Raw genomic sequence first — 18,893 nt, 5'->3', positions numbered from 1 at the left:
AACGTTTTTCCATTTCTTTGTGTCTTCCTTAATTTCTTTTCTGAGTACAGAAGTTTTCTGAGTTTTCTGAGTACAGATTTCTATGGTTTTCTGAGTACAGATTCTTTGCCTCTTTGGTTAGATTTATTCCTAGGTATCTTATGGTTTTGGGTGCAATTGTAAATGGGATCGACTCCTTAATTTCTCTTTCTACTGTCTTGGTGGTGGTGTATAGAAATGCCACTGATTTCTGTGCATTGATTTTTTATCCTGCCACTTTACTGAATTCCTGTATGAGTTCTAGCAGTTTTGGGGTGGAGTCTTTTGGGTTTTCCACATAAAGTATCATATCATCTGCAAAGAGTGGGAGTTTGACTTCTTCTTTGCCTATTTGGATGCGTTTTATTTCTTTTTGTTGTCTGATTGCTGTGGCTAGGACTTCTAGTACTATGTTGAATAGCAGTGGTGGTAGTGGACATCCCTGCCATGTTCCTGACATTAGGGGGAAAGCTCTCAGTTTTTCTGAATTGAGAATGATATTCGCTGTGGGTTTTTCATAGATAGCTTTTATGATAGTGAGGTATGTACCCTCTATCCCTATACTCTGAAGAGTTTTGATCAGGGAAGAATGCTATACTTGGTCAAATGCTTTTTCTGCATCTGTTGAGAGGATCATATGGTTCTTGTTCTTCCTTTTATTAATGTATTGTATCCCATTGATTAATTTGCAGATGTTGAACCAAACTTGCAGCCCAAGGATAAATCCCACTTGGTCGTGGTAAATAATCCTTTTAATGTACTGTTGGATCCTACTGGCTAGTATTGTGGTGAGAATTTTTGCATCCATGTTCATCAGGGATACTGGTCTGTAATTCTCCTTTCTGATGGGGTCTTTGATTTTGGGATCAAGGTAATGCTGGCCTCATAAAATGAATTTGGAAGTTTTCCTTCCATTTCTATTTTTTGGAATAGTTTCAGAAGAACACGTATTAATTCTTCTTTAAATGTTTGGTAGAATTCCTGTGGGAAGCCATCTGGCCCTGGGCTCTTGTTTGTTGGGAGATTTTTGATTACTGCTTCCATTTAGCAGATTACTGGACCATTTAGCCCATTTACATTCAGGGTAACTATTGAAAGATACGAATTTAGTGCCATTGTATTGCCTGTAAGGTGACTGTTACTGTATGTTGTCTCTGTTCCTTTCTGGTCTTTGTTACTTTTAGGCTCTCTCTTTGCTTAGAGGACCCCTTGCAATATTTCTTGTAGGGCTGGTTTCATGTTTGCAAATTTTTCTAGTTTTTGTTTGTCCTGGAAGCTTTTTATCTCTCCTTCTATTTTCAATGACAGCCTAGCTGGATATAGTATTCTTGGCTGCATATTTTTCTCGTTTAGTGCTCTGAATATATCATGCCAGTCCTTTCTGGCCTGCCAGGTCTCTGTGGATAGGTCTGCTGCCAATCTAATATTTCTACCATTGTAGGTTATAGACCTCTTGTCCTGAGCTGCTTTCAGGATTTTCTCTTTGTCTCTGAGACTTGTACGTTTTACTATTAGATGTTGGGATGTTGACCTATTTTTATTGATTTTGGGGGGGTTCTCTGGGCCTCCTGGATTTTGATGCCTGTTTCCTTCCCCAAGTTAGGGAAGTTCTCTGCTATAATTTGCTCCAATATACCTTCTGCCCCTCTCTCTCTTTCTTCTTCTTCTGGGATCCCAATTATTCTAATGTTGTTTAGTCTTATGGTATCACTTATCTCTCGAATTCTGCCCTCGTGATCCAGTAGTTGTTTATCTCTCTTTTTCTCACCTTCTTTATTCTCCATCATTTGGTCTTCTATATCATTAATTCTCTCTTCTGCCTCATTTATCCTAGCAGTTAGAGCCTCCATTTTTTTTTTTTGGTTTCTTTTTTTTTTCTTTCTTTCTTTCTTTTTTTTTAATTTTTTATTGTTATGTTAATCACCATATATTACATCATTAGTTTTTGGTGCAGTGTTCCATGATTCATTGTTTGTTCATAACACCCAGTGCTCCATGCAGAACGTGCCCTCCTCAATACCCATCACCAGGATAACCCATCCCCCTCCCCCCTCCCCTCTAGAACCCTCAGTTTGTTTTTCAGAGTCCATCATCTCTCATGGTTCGTCTCCCCCTCTGACATACTCCCCTTTTCTTCCTCTCCTGTTATCTTCTTCTTTTCCTTTTTTCTTAAAATATGTTGCGTTATTTGTTTCAGAAGTACAGATCTGTGATTCAACAGTCTTGCACAATTCACAGCGCTCACCGTAGCACATACCCTCCCCAATGTCTATCACCCAGCCACCCCATCCCTCACACCCCCAACCACTCCAGTAACACTCAGTTTGTTTCCTGAGATTAAGAATTCCTCATATCAGTGAGGTCATATGATACATGTCTTTCTCTGATTGACTTATTTCACTCAGCATAACACCCTCCAGTTCCATCCACGTCGTTGCAAATGGCAAGATCTCATTCCTTTTGATGGTAGAGCCTCCATTTTTGATTACACCTCATTAATAGCCTTTTGATTTCGACTTGGTTAGATTTTAGTTCTTTTATTTCTCCAGAAAGGGTTTCTCTAATATCTTCCATGCTTTTTTCAAGCCCAGCTAGTATCTTTATAATTGTCATTCTGAACTCTAGTTCCAACATCTTACTAATGTCTGTATTGATTAGGTCTATGGCAGTCGGTACTGCCTCTTGTTCTTTTTTTTGAGGTGAGTATTTCTATCTTGTCATTTTGTCCAGAGGAGAATAGATGAATGAGAGAATAAAATGCTAACAGCGTAACAATGACCCCAGAAAAATATACAGTAAACAAATCAGAAGAGTCCTGAAACTGGGGGAAGAGAAAGGGAAAGAACAAAGGAAAGAAAAAGAAAAAAAGAGAGTATATGATCAAATATGATCACGCTGGTGAATAAATCAGTGCCACACACTAGATTTTGGACGTATTTTGGTCTATTAGAAGAAACTGCCTCCCAAAATTTTAAAGAAAGAAAAACTTATATATATACAAAAATAAGGGTAAATACGATGAAGGGATGGAATATGACTGTAAAGATGAAAATTATAAAAGATTTTATAACAGGAATTAATAAGAAGTTGGTTGAAAAAAGAAAGAAGAGAAATTTAAGAAAAAAAGGGAGAGAATGTGATCAGGCAGGAGACTAGAACAAAGCCATACACTGCAGATTTAGGGTATATTTTGGTCTTTTAGAAGAAACTATATCCCAAAATTTTAAAGAGAGAACAACTTATATATATATATATATATATATATATATATATATATACCAAAAATAAGGTTAACTACAATGAAGGGATAGAATATGACTCTAAAAATGAAAAAAAAAAGATTTTTTAAAAAGGGATTGATAAGATGTTGGTTGAAAAAGGGAAAAAGAAAAATTTAAAAAAGAAAAAAAGAAAATTAAAAAAATTAACTTTGAAGAACTAAAGAGTCACGGGGAAAAGAACCATGAATTCTATGTGCTGTATTCCCCTAGTGCTGGCGTTCTGCCGTTCTCATTGATCAGTAAACTTGGTCTTGCTGGCTGTTCTTGGTGATCTTCTGGGCGAGGGGCCTGTTGCAGTGGTTCTCAGATGTCTTTGCCGGAGGCGGAATTGCTCCACCCTTGCTGGGGGCTGGGCTAAGTCATCTGCTCGGGTTTGCTCTCGGGAGCTTTTGTTCCCTGCAAGCTTTCTGTACAGCTTTGGAGGATGAGAGTGAAAACTGTGGCCTCCCAATCTCCGCCCTGGAGGAGCCAAGAACTCGGGGCCTCACTCTTCAATGCACCCCCAGAGAAAAGCAGTCAGTCACTCCCATCTCCCCAGTCTCCGGCCACACTCCGTGCTCATCTGGCCTGTCACCAAGCATTTCTGTCTCTGGCACACAACCCCGTTTGGAGTCTCCAAACCCGGCAGATCCCTGCAGTGTGCTCCCACGCTGCTCCTCCCAGGGGAGGAAGGGGAGTCTCCCTGGATCTGCCACTTGTTGGGTCCCTGCTGGAAGAACAGTGGCCCAGTTGTGCCAGGGATCATGGTTTATGGCAACCCTGAGCTGAGAGCCCACTCCTCGGCTTCGTCTCTGCAGCCGGTTTCCCAGCTCTGATACCTGGGAGCTATGCCACAGTCAGGCACCACTGGTCTTTCTGTGACCCCGAGGGTCATGATACCACACTGTCCCAGCACAGGTTCCACCCCCCCACTTAGCCACTGGAGCAATGTCCCTCAGTGGAGCAGACTTCTCAAAGTTCCGATTTTGTGCTCTGCTGCTCTATCACTTGCCAGTAGCGGCTGACAGAGGCTCCTTCCCCCCCCACGGTCTATCTTCCCAAATATCGCTTCCAATTCAGTTCTTGCACATCCTTCCTTCCAGAAAGTGGTCGCTTTTCTGTTCAGAGAGTTGCTGCTATTCTTTTCTTTGATCTTCTGTTGAGTTCGTAGGTGTTCAGAATGGTTTGATCCCTATCTAGCTGAATTCCTGGGGCCAGGTGAAATTTAGGTCTCCTACTCCTCTGCCATCTTGCTCCTTCTCCCCATTTTTACTGCTTTTGTGTTTCCTGCCTTTATACTGTCACTTTTGGCCCCTCCTTTCCTCTTTAATATTTCCTGCAGGGCTGGTTTAGTGGTCATGAAAGAACTCACGAAGCCAATGGCTTCAGGGAAGCATTCTCCTTGTGTGTTCCTTGTTCACAAAAGAAACATGTTACCCATCTCTGTATCCATGGCTTGCTCCCCACAGCAGCACCCACAATCTGTTTCTCCCCTAAACTATGTCTCCTACTTCCTACCTTCCTTGACGTAGCCTCTTCTCTCCCTTTAGTTGTGGAGTTTGTTCTGTCGCTGTCCAGGTCGATTTCTAAGGTATTTAAGATGATGTGATAATTATCTAGCTGTGTTCTTGGAATGGTGAGCCTAGGGTCCTCCTATTTCATTGCTATCTTCGTGTTCTCTTCTGGAATTCATGTATTTAAAAGTAAAGCAGGATGCATATTTCTTCATTTTATTTAAAATGAATAATAGTGGAAGTGCTTTTTAAACAAAATGTTTTGCCCTTTCATATCTAATAGGGTACAAATAATAGTAAAATAAAGTTTGTAGGTCCTGATGATCACATAATTCCCGAGCTAAGAGAACATATGTCTCTAAAATATAGCAAGCCAGGGCTTCTAGGGTACACTTTTAGGAGCCAGTCTTGCACTTACCCTAGCCAGAGAGTAAGTGTCCCCTTAAATTTTGTGCCCCGTGCACATTGCTGCCTGAGCCTAGTCTTGGCCATGAATATGTTCTGGGCCCATCACTTATGAAATACGTGGCCTTGGAAGTGAAAATTATACTCTCTAAACCTCAGCTTCCTCATAAAGAGAAGATGGCATCTTGAGAATTTTAATTTCATGACAGTGTGTGCAGGATGAGGGGAATATAAAAGCAGAGGACCAATAGACAAGTTTTAAAGAATCATAAACTTATAGAATAATAAATGATAAACTAACCTGATAAATTTATTTTATTTCTTTCATTTTATTGAGGAGGATCTTACTCAACAGGATGCAAAGACTTATCTAAGGCCATTAATCTGTTTTCAGCAGAACCAATGCTGGAGATGTTTCCAGGATTCTGTTCAGTGTTCTCTCCATTATACCCCACTTACTAGACAGCATAGTGAAGTAGCTTGGAGAGTCTGGGAACACAGACTCTGGGAACTTAGATAAGGAAGAGAATAATGCCATCAACTGAAATAACCAATGGAAGTTGGTAGGAAAGATGGTGAGTTAGCAAAGGATTGGAGTAGAAAAAACATACTTACGCTAGGATGTGAAAGATTTAAATAATACGTGAGAAAGAACTTTCTGTGAAGGAAGCCTCCTAGGGCTTTGTAATAGGATATTTAGGCAAACTGAGAAGATCTTTCTATGATGATCTTTAAAGGTAGGCTAATTTTGGGGGGATGTTTAAGTGTAGCATTGCTTGTAAGCAAGAATTTGTATACGGTAATTCCTCAAGCTCCATCTGAAACCTGCAACTCTTTGAGGTTCTTAGATTTAGTGCACTTGGCTTGTAAAATGGATGTTGGATATGGGACATAAAAATAAGAAGGATTTGAAATGACCCTTTAAATGGGAGAGGAATCAGCCATGCTGTATCAGAGGGGTTACTGTGGTGTAACCTTTTCAAATCCTGCAGGCTGTAGTGCTTTTCAAGACCCAAGAATCTGAAACTTCATCCCTGCACTAACTATATGTAGCTGGAGCATCTCCCAAGGCAGTTACAAAGAAGGAAGACTGCTTTATCAAGAGGCAGCATCTGCACCAGACAAGTAGGAAGGTTCTTGAACTGAGTTTTCATCAGCAAAAAGGGACAATGAGCCTGACCGAGTGGTTGTCTCAACAGTTTCCTGTTGAAGACAGTCTATAACCTAAAGAAGTTACATTTAACATCTTTTTAGTTTTCTGGCTCAATTGGTAAATAGTTATATTTTCATCATTGGTGGTTTTCTTCAAACATAACCATGGACTCAAAATACTTTTACAAAAATAAAATGATTTTAAGGAAAATACTATATTTCAATCTGTATTATTGTGAGAGAAATCAGAGTGACCAAAAATGATGTTTCAAAATCCAACTTTGAACTGTGTTTTGCTGATACCCAGAAAAGCAACTTTTACTGTGGAAATATGTAAGTCTTGGTGAACTAGACCACATAAATTTGCTATTTTTCAGTGGAGTAGTTTTTTTTTTTTTTTCTTTTTAAGCATCTTGATGAGAGAGAGAGAGTATGGGGGCTACTAACTAGTCCATTAACTGCAGTGATGGGTACCACTCAGAAGAATGTGTTCAGATCTATGGTCTTTTCTTTATGGTACACGGATTTTATTTCAATGGCCATTACAAAGTAGTCTGAAGGACATGGGCCAGAAATTATTATTAATTCAGGCAAACTAGAGAAACATTGGCAGTAATTATTTTTGTAGGCACGTAGTTGTGTGATCCCAGGAAAGCCTTCATTGAAATTGGTCATTTGGGGATGGTGACTGCCCTCAGTATCCATCTATTTGGATAGGATGGAGAGGGTCTATAGGAATGAAGTTTTGGGTACTAGATCTTGGGGCCATAGAGGAAGGTGATGCTGAAATGATGACAATATTATGGGATTCATTCACAAGCCCAGTCTATGGGTGAGCGTCAGCTTCTCCAACTTTGAATGGACTACAGAGGAATGCAGAGCCATTTTGATACCAGGAAGGTTTTGTGAGCAATTGCAAGAAGGAATTTTGGTATATAGAAATCTTTCAGCCAAATGCTGGCATACTGCAAATGAATTAGAGCTATTCTTTTTTTGTAGCATTAATTCGTATTCTTGCTCTATAGTCTTTGCCCATTTCACAGAGAAATGTTGGATCAAACTCTTGATGAGAAGTTATGGTCCAGATGGGTGATAGGGATTAAGGAGGGCACTTGTGATGAGCACTGGGTGTTGTATGGAAGTGATGAATCACTGATTTCTACTCCTGAAACCAATATTGCCCTGTATGTTGACTAACTAGAATTTAAATAAAAATTTGACAAGAAAATAATTATTATGGCTCTTCCATATACATGACCACCCATTTTCAGCACCACTTATTTCTGAAAAATCTCCACAATGTCTCATATGTCCAAGAGGAAAAAAAGAAAAAGGCCACTCATGTTTGTTACCATGCTGCCAGCAAGTCACTTGGGGTGGGGATTGCATTATAACCACTGCACTTGATGCCTTTCTGGGAAACAGCTTTCCTGCTTTCCACTGGCCTCAAGGGTGCCTACCACTGCTTGGCCCAGTGCTCTGCAGGCCTCACCAGATGTGGCCACTCCCATTCAGACCACTGGTGGGGTGGTTTCTTTTTCCATATTAATTTCAAATTTTTATTTAGATGCCAGAGCCTATAATCTCAGAGCTTTACTGGAAAATAGCAGCATTAGCTCTGGATCTAATTTTTCTTCCATATGTGTTGCAAAACCCATCCTTGGAACTGTCTGGCAGCATGACCCCAAGGCATCACATTATTTATCATTTTTTTCTCTGATTTTCTCTAGGTTCTTCCAATCCCCAACTCTCACATACTTCATATTTCCTCCTTCCAGTGAAAAAGTACAAAAGCTCTAATGCATTTCAACTTGTCCAAATGGGCCTTCAGTGTGGAAGATGACCTTAGTCTCTCAAACAGGTAAGGGAAATCACTTTTGAAGTAGCAAGACACAGTACTAGAATAATATTACCTAGGGTAAGTAACAAACTGCATTTATTTTCATGTTTTTATAGTTTGAATGTGTAGCCATAATCACATTGATATAAATCTACCCACAAGCACAGTCTTTGTAGAATCTCTGTTTTAAAGTTCGGGACTGTTCTTTACCTACTCTAGTAAATTCTGCCTCAAATACTCCTTTCCTGCTAGCTTTGGTATACTGATACCATGACGGTCACGCTAATCTCTACTCAACTCTTTGCTTCTCTACTACATGAGAGTTGAAGATCAGGTGTCAGTCTTGCCTTCTGATACCTTCTCCAAACATGTTAAAACTCACTTCAGTACTTCTGTCTGTGAATCTTTCCTTGCTTAATTATATCTTATTTTCATCACTGCTATTATATTCATCGCTTTCTGAAAGGTTTTTTATGGAGAACTGTTTTCTTGAGAGATATTAATAAGTATTCTTTTGGAGGGGTAGGGAAAGAAATTTGTGGTCAGCTAAAGTTGGGTAATTCTGCTCACTCTATCCACCTTTTTCAGTGCACTTGAATGTATTAAATGTTCTAAGAAGTTTTTCAATAAAGAAACTAATTTTGCATCCAATGTTAGCAATACATGCTCCAAAACTTATGTTACATTTGTTACATATTACCACTGTGTTAAACTGCAAATTTCTTAGTAAATAAATCTCAATTTCTGTCATAACTCTCCTTAGTACCTGATTCAATACTGTGTATAATGTAACTAAACTTACATATTATAAACTAGACACCGTGTTAGGTCCTACAAGTTCAAAGATGAATAATTTTTGTAAAGATTTATGGAATAACAAGTAGCTTTCAATGAATAGTATGTTGCTGATATTTAGTGTTTATTGAATTATGGTAGCCTTGGAGTTTGATTTTCAATTCTAACTGCGACAGTATATGCTTTATTTCTCTGTCCCCATTTAAGAACCTGTTAATCTTTTCCCCCCTGTTGTTATTATGCAAAGACTTTTAAAGATATTTGAAAACCAAGGTAAAATTACCAAAATATTACACAGGGATTTATAATTTTGAATAAGTAAAATAAATTTACTTATTTTTTGGAATCTAATATTTTTTTAAGTGAGAAATAGAAAATTTCTAACAATAGGAATCAGGGGATGGTGAAATATCCAAACGAGGCTTTAAAATAGCATTCCTAAAACTCTGATATCCCCAAAGCAGGAAGTGATAGGAGCTATAAATAATGGCAGGAAAAAGTGAATGAAATATTTTGTTTCATTGCTGGTTAGGATGTAGGAGTGCTTTTGTGATTATTGAGGGAGTTTGGGCTCAGTGGGTGGTGTACATCAGTGCTAATTTTTTTCTTTTTTTTAAGATTTTATTTATTTATTTGTCAGAGAGAGAGAGAAACAGAGAGCAAGCACAAGCAGGGGTAGGGACGGAGGGAGAAGCAGACTTCCCACTGAGCAGGCAGCCCGATGTGGGTCTCGATCCCAGGACCCCGGGATCATGACCTGAGCCGAAGGCAGCCGCTTAACCGACTGAGCCACCTGTCCCTTTTTTTTTTTTCCCAAGATTTATTTATTTATTTTGAGAGTGGGTGGGAAGGGGTAGAAGGAGAGAATCTTTCAAGCAGACTCCCTGCTGAGCACAGAGCCCAAATGCTGGGCTCAGTCCCACAACCCATGGTATCATGACCTGAGCCAAAACTAAGAGTTGGGCACTCAACTGACTGAACCACCTAGGTGCCCCATCAGTGCTAATTTCTAATACTCAGAAGATTAATAGCTTTTGGACCCAAGAGGTAGACAGAGTTCAAAGGGACCCCTTATTACTCAAGAATTTGCAGTAGTGTTTGGAGTATTTAATCTGTTTGGAGCTAAAAGAATTATGGACACAAAAGAAATAGCTCTTGGTTATTTTGTAATTCAGTGAACACTAGTTGGATCTTTATTTGATGTCATCAATGTGTTAGGCTCAGTAGTGGTGGTGGTGGTTGTGGTGGTCATTAAAAATAAACAGTATATTCTGAAGAGAATATAATCTTTTGGGAGAGATGGAAAGCTTGATGATATATGGAAAGCTTCAAAATATGACATGATAGAGTACATAAAAAATGTTACTACCATGTGATTGAGGAAAACAACAAAATGTTCAAAAAGATCTTGAGGAGTGAACTGGTTTTGTTCTATTTCATTTAGGAGGATGAAGAGCTCCTAGATAAAATGTTAAGACACACAAAAAACAAAAACAAAATAAATAATAGTTTGACTAGGTGAAGGAAAACAAATATTAAGGTTAAAATCTTGGCAAGTGAATGCACATGTTATGTCACAGAGAAGAAGTTGAAGAAGAAACTACTTCTGGAGTCAAATAAGTGTCTTGTCATAAAATTTGGACTCTGACCTTTTCACGAAGCAGAACCTTCCCACGTTCTACAGAATGATGGTGATCCTTGGCATTAGCCTTAGGGGAAAAAAACTGTGGTCTCCACGGCAAATCACAAGATATATTAAGATTCTTACAACCCACCAACTTCTACATGCTTCTAATACACCAAGGAGAAAATGATACCACTGAGAAAAATATGTAGAATGTGTTTTTTGTAAATTTTAATTCAAACAAATGGAACAGTTTAGGTTTACAGACAGAATTGAAGGAAAAAACTTCTTGCTTTTGAAAGTCAGGAGTTTGGAACAGAAAGATGAACAGGGAAGTGAAACACTGACTTCACAAATAATGCTGAAGAACATAACTTTTCTGATACCATTGCTTGTGATGAAAAACACATGGGTCTGTCAAGATGAGGAAACACCTCATTGCAGCATGCAGGGCTGTCAAGATGATCTCAGGGTGGAGGAGAAAATTTAAACTGAAATTTGAGACAGATTTGGCATAATTCGAAAAGCAAAAGGAGGAAAGGTGCCAAGTATTTCTTAGGAAAAACTATGAGAAATTATTATTAGAGCCTCAGGTATCTATGCTCCAATTCCCCAAATAGAATCACTTACCAAAATAAGAAAAATATTTCAGAAGAATGCTACCACCTGGTTGTCCTTAAGGACTGTCCCTGCTTAGAATTTCTCCTTGCTGTCTACCACGGTTTGAGTCCCACTGCTTATGGATGCTAACATGGGCCTCTCGTGCCCTTTTTGGAAGGTCTCACTTAGACTTCTGCCCATGTCCTCTGGAACCATGATGAAGTTAGTTTCATTTCTTAGTACTGGGTCTGCGTTGTTCCAGCATCTTCCTTTCTCAAACAGTTTAAGTTTTGCCAAGTCCCATGCCGGATTGTTCTTTTATTTCTGAATCAAACATATTAAGCAGGTGTGTATTCTAATAAAAACTTTAGAGAGATTCTTAACTACTAAGATCATACCTGTGATTTTGTGTCCTGTGTTAAAAACGTGTGTGATTAATTTAAAACTGAGACCACTAGATGTTTCTGTCTTTAAGGATAGTCCCTAGTAATCTGCTGGTGGCTAATTACTGGAAACAGTGTAAAGAATATGTTTTCTGGTCTTTCCTAGGTGGTGAGGAGGGGAGTCCTTTGATCTGTGAAGGAAAGAGTATAGGAGCTGGTGGTTGTGGCAGACAGGGAATAGGGGAGGAGATATGAAAGAGGAGGGGGCGCCTGGGTGGCTCAGATGGTTAAGCGTCTGCCTTCGGCTCAGGTCATGATCCCAGAGTCCTGGGATCGAGTCCCGCATTGGGCTCCCTGCTCCTTGGGAGCCTGCTGCTCCCTCTGCCTCTCTCTCTCTCTCATGAATAAATAAATAAAATCTTTAAAAAAAAAAAAAAAGAGGAGGGACCGCTGTCTCCCTTTTTTTCTCCCACTCCCCAAACTAGAGTCAACCACATGCCTAATATTTAGATGTGCCCTTTGCCCACTACTACCCAAGCCAAACTCTCCTCTGGTCTGCCACTTAATCTCATTTCCACTCCAAATTGAAGTTTTCCAAAGAAACTATTAGTTTACTGAGATCAGATGTGTGTGTGCGTGTGTGTGTGTGAATAAAAGTTGGGAAAGATTTGTTAAATATTCTGTGAATTCAAAAAGATATTTGTGGCAATGTATTCTAACTCAGATACAAGGACAAAGCTAAATTGTATATTTGTATTATAATTGTTACTTAAGTCAAAAGGTATGTAGGAATAGTGAAGTAAAAAAATATTTCATTAACATTTTAAATAATTTTAAAAGCCAGAGTTTAAAGGGCCCAATATAATAAAATGGGAAGTACTTTAGCCTTCTTGTATTTCTCCAATTAAAAGTAATTTGCAGATATTTAGAAAACAAAAGCTTTTAATGATTAAATTCATATCTTATCTATAAGAAATAGGTATGAAAGATGCCATGAAGTTGTGTGTGTGTTTTTATAATGTCTTGGGTTAGATTATGCTAATGGCAGTATTTCCATTCAATCTAATATTTGGTTTTGATATTTACTCTTCACTTGCTGAGACAGAGTGGAGCAGGTGAGTCTGTTGATTGCTATGGAAATGTGAAATAATTTTCTTGTGGAGCTGAGACTTCTGATTTCTAGAAATCAAAGGTCTTAACTTTAAGTATTAACTTGAAAAGGGGCACAGGAAAAGGGCTAGTCTTTAAGCCCAAGATTTATATACAAAATATTATTATTTTTTTCTAAAGATTTTATTTATTTATTTGAGAGAGAGAGAGAATGAGAGATAGAAAGCACGAAGGGAAGAGGGTCAGAGGGAGAAGCAGACTCCCTGCTGAGCAGGAAGCCCGATGTGGGACTCCATCCCTGGACTCCAGGATCATGATCTGAGCCGAAGGCAGTCGCTTAACCAACTGAGCCACCCAGGCGCCCCTATACAAAATATTATTAAATCAAATGCATCCATGGGCATATAGACCATTCAAAAAAGCTAAGTGAAACCTGATTGTCTAATCAGGAGAGACCATGTTATCAGAGATGTGGCAAAATAACACAGTTGTTAATTGTGTTGTGGTGCCATAGTCACAGCCCAGAGATAAAAGGAAGTTTAAGACAGTGCTTCTCAAACTTCAATGGTCATGTCAATCAGCTGGGGATCTTACTGAAATGCAAATTCTGCTTTAACAGAATTGAGTAGGCCTTCAATTCTGCATTTCTAAAAGCTTTCAGGGAATGCCTATGATCTTGGTCTTCAGACCACACCTCATAATGTGGATGAGAAATTGGGGTAAGTTTCATGATTCCACTCCGTTTTGCTGTACCACCCTTCTCTCCAACAGTGGGCCGACCTTCCCATCTAAGCAAGTCAGAGTGAATTGTGGTACTAAAAGGATAAGGTGAGGCATAGTTTCTGTAACACTTTGCTGTAGATAAGTCAACTAAAAAGAAGTTACATATTCTTTACATATTAGCTTGCTAAGATCACTCCTGGGCCACAACAGAAATAGTAAGATTATTGGTAACATATGTACTCCGTGAGATTTTCTTGAGCTTTATGTTGTTTTGTTGATAGTTAGAGGTAGGAAAGTTGGAATTTTCTACCAAACTATGTACCTAGCACAAATATGTCACTTAGTAATTTGAAAATAAGGAAAATTATTACTTGGATTGAAAAAAATAAGATGCATAGAATATAAATAAATAATTCAACACCACTGTAATTAAATGAATGCTTCCATTTCTTCTGGTAATTGGATAGCTTATCACTTCTTACAAATCCATGTGCCACTTCCTCGATGGCAAGGACTGTACCTTGTGCCCTGGCTGTGCATTCTGGAGGGTGTTGGGCAGTTCAGGGTGCGCCAGAGCCTTGATCACATGCAGCCTTTTCTGCTTCTCACTCTGTATTCTACGGCTTTGTTTTGCAAACAAGATGCCTGAGTAGAAAGCCTGTCGTGCAAAAGCTGTAGTTCATAGTGCACTTGTTTTGCATGTGCACAGGGTTTTCACTTCCTGAGGATCATTTGTTTTGAGGTGACTCTCGTTCTGTTTACTTTTACAGAGAGCCTTGTCTAGCGTTTGAAAAGGATCTTGACAAGAGCTCTTGAATGATTCTCTGGGAACAAATTATGTCACTTTTCAGATTGTAAACATCTGCCAAATTATTGTTAAAATTTGGGGATGAGTTGATTATACTCTTCTGTCTTGTATATGTTTGAAACTCTGCATAAGCAAAATATGAAAGAAATAGGGACTCAGACAAGGGAAAACACTATTTATCAGGTCAAGGTTGTGTAAGAATAGGGAACCCAAAATGGACACAAAGACATGCATTTATATATCCATTTCATATGTATGTCCTTTGATAGAACTGTGAATTCAAAATTTTACAAAAAGATTTATTTGATTAATTATTTCTAGAGATTAAAAAGGGTCAACTCTTTAGAAGCTTATTACTATCTTAATCTACTCAACTAGGTTACAAAGGATCCAATGTAAGAAGATACTTTAAAAGGCTACAGTGGGAGGGCCTGGGTGGTGTCGTCGACTGGTTAATCCTCGGACTCTTGGTTTTGGCTTAGGTCCTGAACTCAGGGTTGTGAGAATGAGCCCCGCATGGGGCTCCACACTCAGTGGGGAGTCTGCTGAAGTTTCTCTCTCCCTCTCCTTCTGCCCCTACCATTACCACCTCCACCCCCACACTCTGTTCCACTCTCTCTCTAAAATAGATAAATCGATCTTAAAAAAAACACAGAGGCTATAGTGCCTAATGAAAGTTCCCTGCTCATGATCAGGATAGAGAATAAAGCTTCAAGTTTGGTGGTTATATGGGTCCATTTGTTGTCTCAGTAGTGCTCACTTACTGAACTTGATTTGTCATGTCAAATATTAGTTACTAAGAAACACTGTATGAGAATCTGGACTGATTAGTGCAAAACTAATACTGAGGTTAGTGAAACAACTTGAAGTAAATCAGATTAGTCATTCATGCACTTGTTTGAGCAACAAACATTAACTACAAGCATATTTTGTACAAGACATTATTCTAATAACTATAGGAGAAACAAGTTATATTAGGTTTGTTTTTTCTCCAGTATCTTGCAGTTTAGTTAAGAAGATTTGATTTATGTATTTAACTGTAACACAAAGAATCTGCAGTAAGTTCTACCAGAAAGGTATAAATGAAGATCTAATGAAGTTAGCGGGTAGGTAGGCAGAGTACTTTTGTCTAAGAAGGTTGTCCTGTAGATGATGAGTTAATAAAAGAGTCTTCATGTTAAAAAAACTTCTAGATAGGTCAGTGTGAGAAATGTTATTTTCTGACTTGAAAATATCCTAGCCCTTTAGGCTTTACTTATTTAGATAAACATTTATAAACATAAGCAAGTCAAAACTGTGATTTAACATTTTAGTACCAGGTTAGTTATAACCTATTGAATATACAAATAATACAAATAAAGTTACAGACCAGATTGTAGTATGATTCAGATTTTATAACAGTTCATGTGTATATTCATGTCCACCTATACATGTCTATCTAGATTTGGAAAATTTGGGGCAAGAAGTACACCAAACTCTAAGAGTCATTAAGTCTAGAGGATAGAGTTGGATGAGTGGAATAGGGAGAAAATTTTACTTCTTAGGTGAACTTTGGGAGAGTTTTGCTTTTTCTTTCTCTTTGGTACTTTTCAAATTAAGAAGTTATTTCAGTTCTCATATAGAAAGAATCTTTGAAAAGGATCAAGTCCATGTCTCTGTCTTTAGGTAAAATGGTAAAATCATGTCTTGCCCATCCCACAGGTGAGGAGAGCTAGGCCTTTTCTTATTTTAGGTTTTAGATTTTTCCTTTTTATGTAAACAAAGCACTGCAGGGTGATTGAATATTGTGGCTTATATAACAATACTAGGAGGAAAATACACCACAATTAAAACTGTGTTTGTGTGAGACAGGAAAGGTAATGGGTGATCTATTTTCTTTTCCTTATATTCCAAATTTTCTGTAATATGATTTTTTGATGTTTTGATTAATATTAATTTAAAGAGTAAAACAAAAAGTTATCTAAAATACATTGGCTTATGTAATGACATGCATGTGAATTTAAGACCATTAAAGGATTAAATTTACAATGCATTTTGAAACTGTCACAAGAAGATTACAATTAGATATGTCTTATTTCTAAAGTATAAATCAGTGAGATAACATCATTTGTAAGTGATACCATATGTGAATCATTAACAAGTTAATGATCGCCAGCTTCAAGGATACTCTTGCTTTTCTAATGTTGCATTCACATTAAAAACATAACACACGAAAGGAGAATATTTCGCAAACATCTGCTAAAAGTGTCAGGATGTTTGGCTATTTTTTCCCTAAAAGTCAATATTATAAGTAGTGTTGTAACATTTCAGATATCAAGATGTTTACTAGGAAGTGTTCATCATGCATTTTTCCCTCTTAGCTATGTGGCAGCTCCACATAATGGAAAGGCCACCGACGCTGCTTTTAGACCCAGGTCCACCACATGCGAACCGTGGGGAGCGTCATTGTTGGGTGTCCCTTAAGCTCTCTCACCATCAGTATCTTTTTTTGTTAAAAAAAAAAAAAAAAAAAGGAAATAAGAGAAAAAAATGATTCTTTTCTTCCCTTGGTGGATATTATATCTGCTATATTTTGTCTAAGAAACCACATGCCTCCAATTGGGTGGGTGGAAGTGGGTGGGGTTCTTAGAGTGAGGGGAATGGTTGGGGGTCAGCAGGGCTGGTTTCATGGGCACGTGACCAGTGCAGTCGCACAGAGCTCCATGTTCAGCAGGGTCTCCCACTTGATTTGGGGTTCTATGGTCATCATTCTAAAATTCTTAGTTATTTTATCTTAATTTTGTGATTTATAAGTCAAGTTGGATATGACACTGGAGAAGGACTGGGGTCTCCCAGCTGACTCCCTGCCATCCCAAGGTGGCTCTTAGCTGCTGGCTCCTTTGCCCCCTGGACCCTGACTGGCCCCCTGGGTCCTCCTCCTTCTGCAGGGTCCTGGGCACAGGTGAGGAGAGCTGGGCTTGGTGCATTGCACATGTGGGGGTAAGCCTTTTACCCACTCCCAATCCAGGTAACTAGTACAACCCACATCTCTTGGGCTGGGGTATTGAGCTTGTAAGAGGGAACATGACTGGTTGAGTACTCCTGTCTGCAACTAAGACACCATGTGTGTGTTGGGTGGCTGGTATGAGGGGATACCTGGCAGCTAATAAGCTGTCCACATGGAGATGTGTGCACATTCCATATAATGGGTGAGGCCCTGGCTCTGTAAGCCACTGAGCTGGCCAGATCATTCCTCAGCCCAGGGGAGCTAACATTGAATAGCAAGCAAGCAAGAAAGAAGGATAGAAGGGAGGGAGGGAGGGAGGGAGGGAGGGAAGGAAGGAAGGAAGGAAGGAAGGAAGGAAGGAAGGAAGGAAGGAAGGAAGGAAGGAAGGAAGGAAAAAATAGGAAAAAAAAGAGAAAAACAAAAACCCAGAGAGAGTTACCATGAATGAAAGGTAAAGTCTTTCTATTTTAGTGTCTGTGATGACACTTTGTACCTGCTTTTTGAACCACGGACCCCACATTTTCATTTTGCGCCGGTCCCTGCCAATTATTTAGTCTGTTCTGTGTGTCAAGGTGTGTATGAGGTTGCTGAAAAGATTGGATGAGGTAAGATATAGTAAGCATCTCACAAAGGGTCTGGTACATAGTAGGTCTTCGCTAAGTAGAAGGATTAGGAAGTAAATTGTGTGCCTTCAAAATATAAAAAGATTAGGAAGGAAATTCTGGAAGGGACAAATAATCCTACCAAAATCACGAGTGAGGAATCCTTCCATTTTGCTTTCCCTCCTCTTTCCCTATCTTCAGTACGGGTGGCTATTTCTAGGGCACGGCTCGCTCCTTTCATAATAGAGATTTTTTTGAAGACTCATTCTGCAAGTTTTTGGTGTCATTATTTGGAAAGTGGTTTGCAATGCAAGAGGCCATTTCTAGAGCCGTGTGAGGAAGAATGATTGGCTGAACACAGCATGTGTGGTGCCAGTCCATCCAGTCACCGGAGCAGTATTTTGATACGGGTTAAAAGGTAGCCTGGGGGGTGGCAGAGCTGGAAGGCCTTAGAGAACCTTTGCCTGAGCCCCTCCTCTCCCAAGTTGATCTGTTCTCCGTCTCCGTATGTGTGTCTGAACTTCAAAACGGAGCATCGCAAAAGCAGCATGAACCTGTTAAATGTTGTAGACTCTCAGCAAGAGAAAAAAATCATCGTAGCCTCTGCGACAGGAAAGTGCCCTGTTTGTTTTTGTGTCTTAAGAATAGTAGTTTATCAAAAAGGAGTTTACGTAGCTTGCTGAGAAACATTTTCCAGAGAATTAAGTCTCTGTTTTCTCTTTGTCTTATTTTTACCTTTGCCACTAACCCATGAGCAGTAAAACTCCAGAACCTTATAAAGTCTTATGGCCAATAAAATAATTCATGAATGTAATACGTTTGGTCTGGGGAAATCTATTTTTATCCATTACATGGTACATGGAGTGCCCCATACTTTCTTCCAAGTAACTTTTGGAGGCTATCTGGTGAAATAATTCACTATGACTAGCAGTTATTTTCTGGAGACTGCTATTGTTTTGACATGGAGAGCATTGAAAACATATGGTCTTTCATGTCTCTTGCCTTGTGCTTTCCTTAAAAATGTTTATATTTGCTTGTGGTAAAATGCACTAAGTTTCATAATCCTGAACAAC

At 38.9% G+C, this 18,893-nt stretch overlaps 1 long non-coding RNA gene across 3 annotated transcripts in view; it reads left to right on the top strand.

The window, feature by feature from the left end:
* Positions 1–18,893, top strand: part of LOC112806760 (uncharacterized) — a 333,839-nt gene that overhangs the window by 46,325 nt on the left and 268,621 nt on the right. For 2 of the 3 annotated variants that reach the window (XR_003203930.2, XR_012375022.1), the window contains exon 3: positions 8,080–8,210. This is a non-coding gene — a long non-coding RNA (uncharacterized lncRNA). The remainder of the gene's footprint in view (positions 1–8,079; positions 8,211–18,893) is intronic. The other variant, XR_012375023.1, reaches the window with a different exon arrangement.

Source organism: Callorhinus ursinus, unplaced genomic scaffold, assembly GCF_003265705.2.
Source record: "Callorhinus ursinus isolate GAN/ISIS: 27379988/994484 unplaced genomic scaffold, GSC_fseal_2.0 scaffold2, whole genome shotgun sequence".
Taxonomy (NCBI): domain Eukaryota; kingdom Metazoa; phylum Chordata; class Mammalia; order Carnivora; family Otariidae; genus Callorhinus; species Callorhinus ursinus.
The sequence above is the reverse complement of the archived record's forward strand: the minus strand, read 5'-3'. Positions and strand labels throughout refer to the sequence as shown.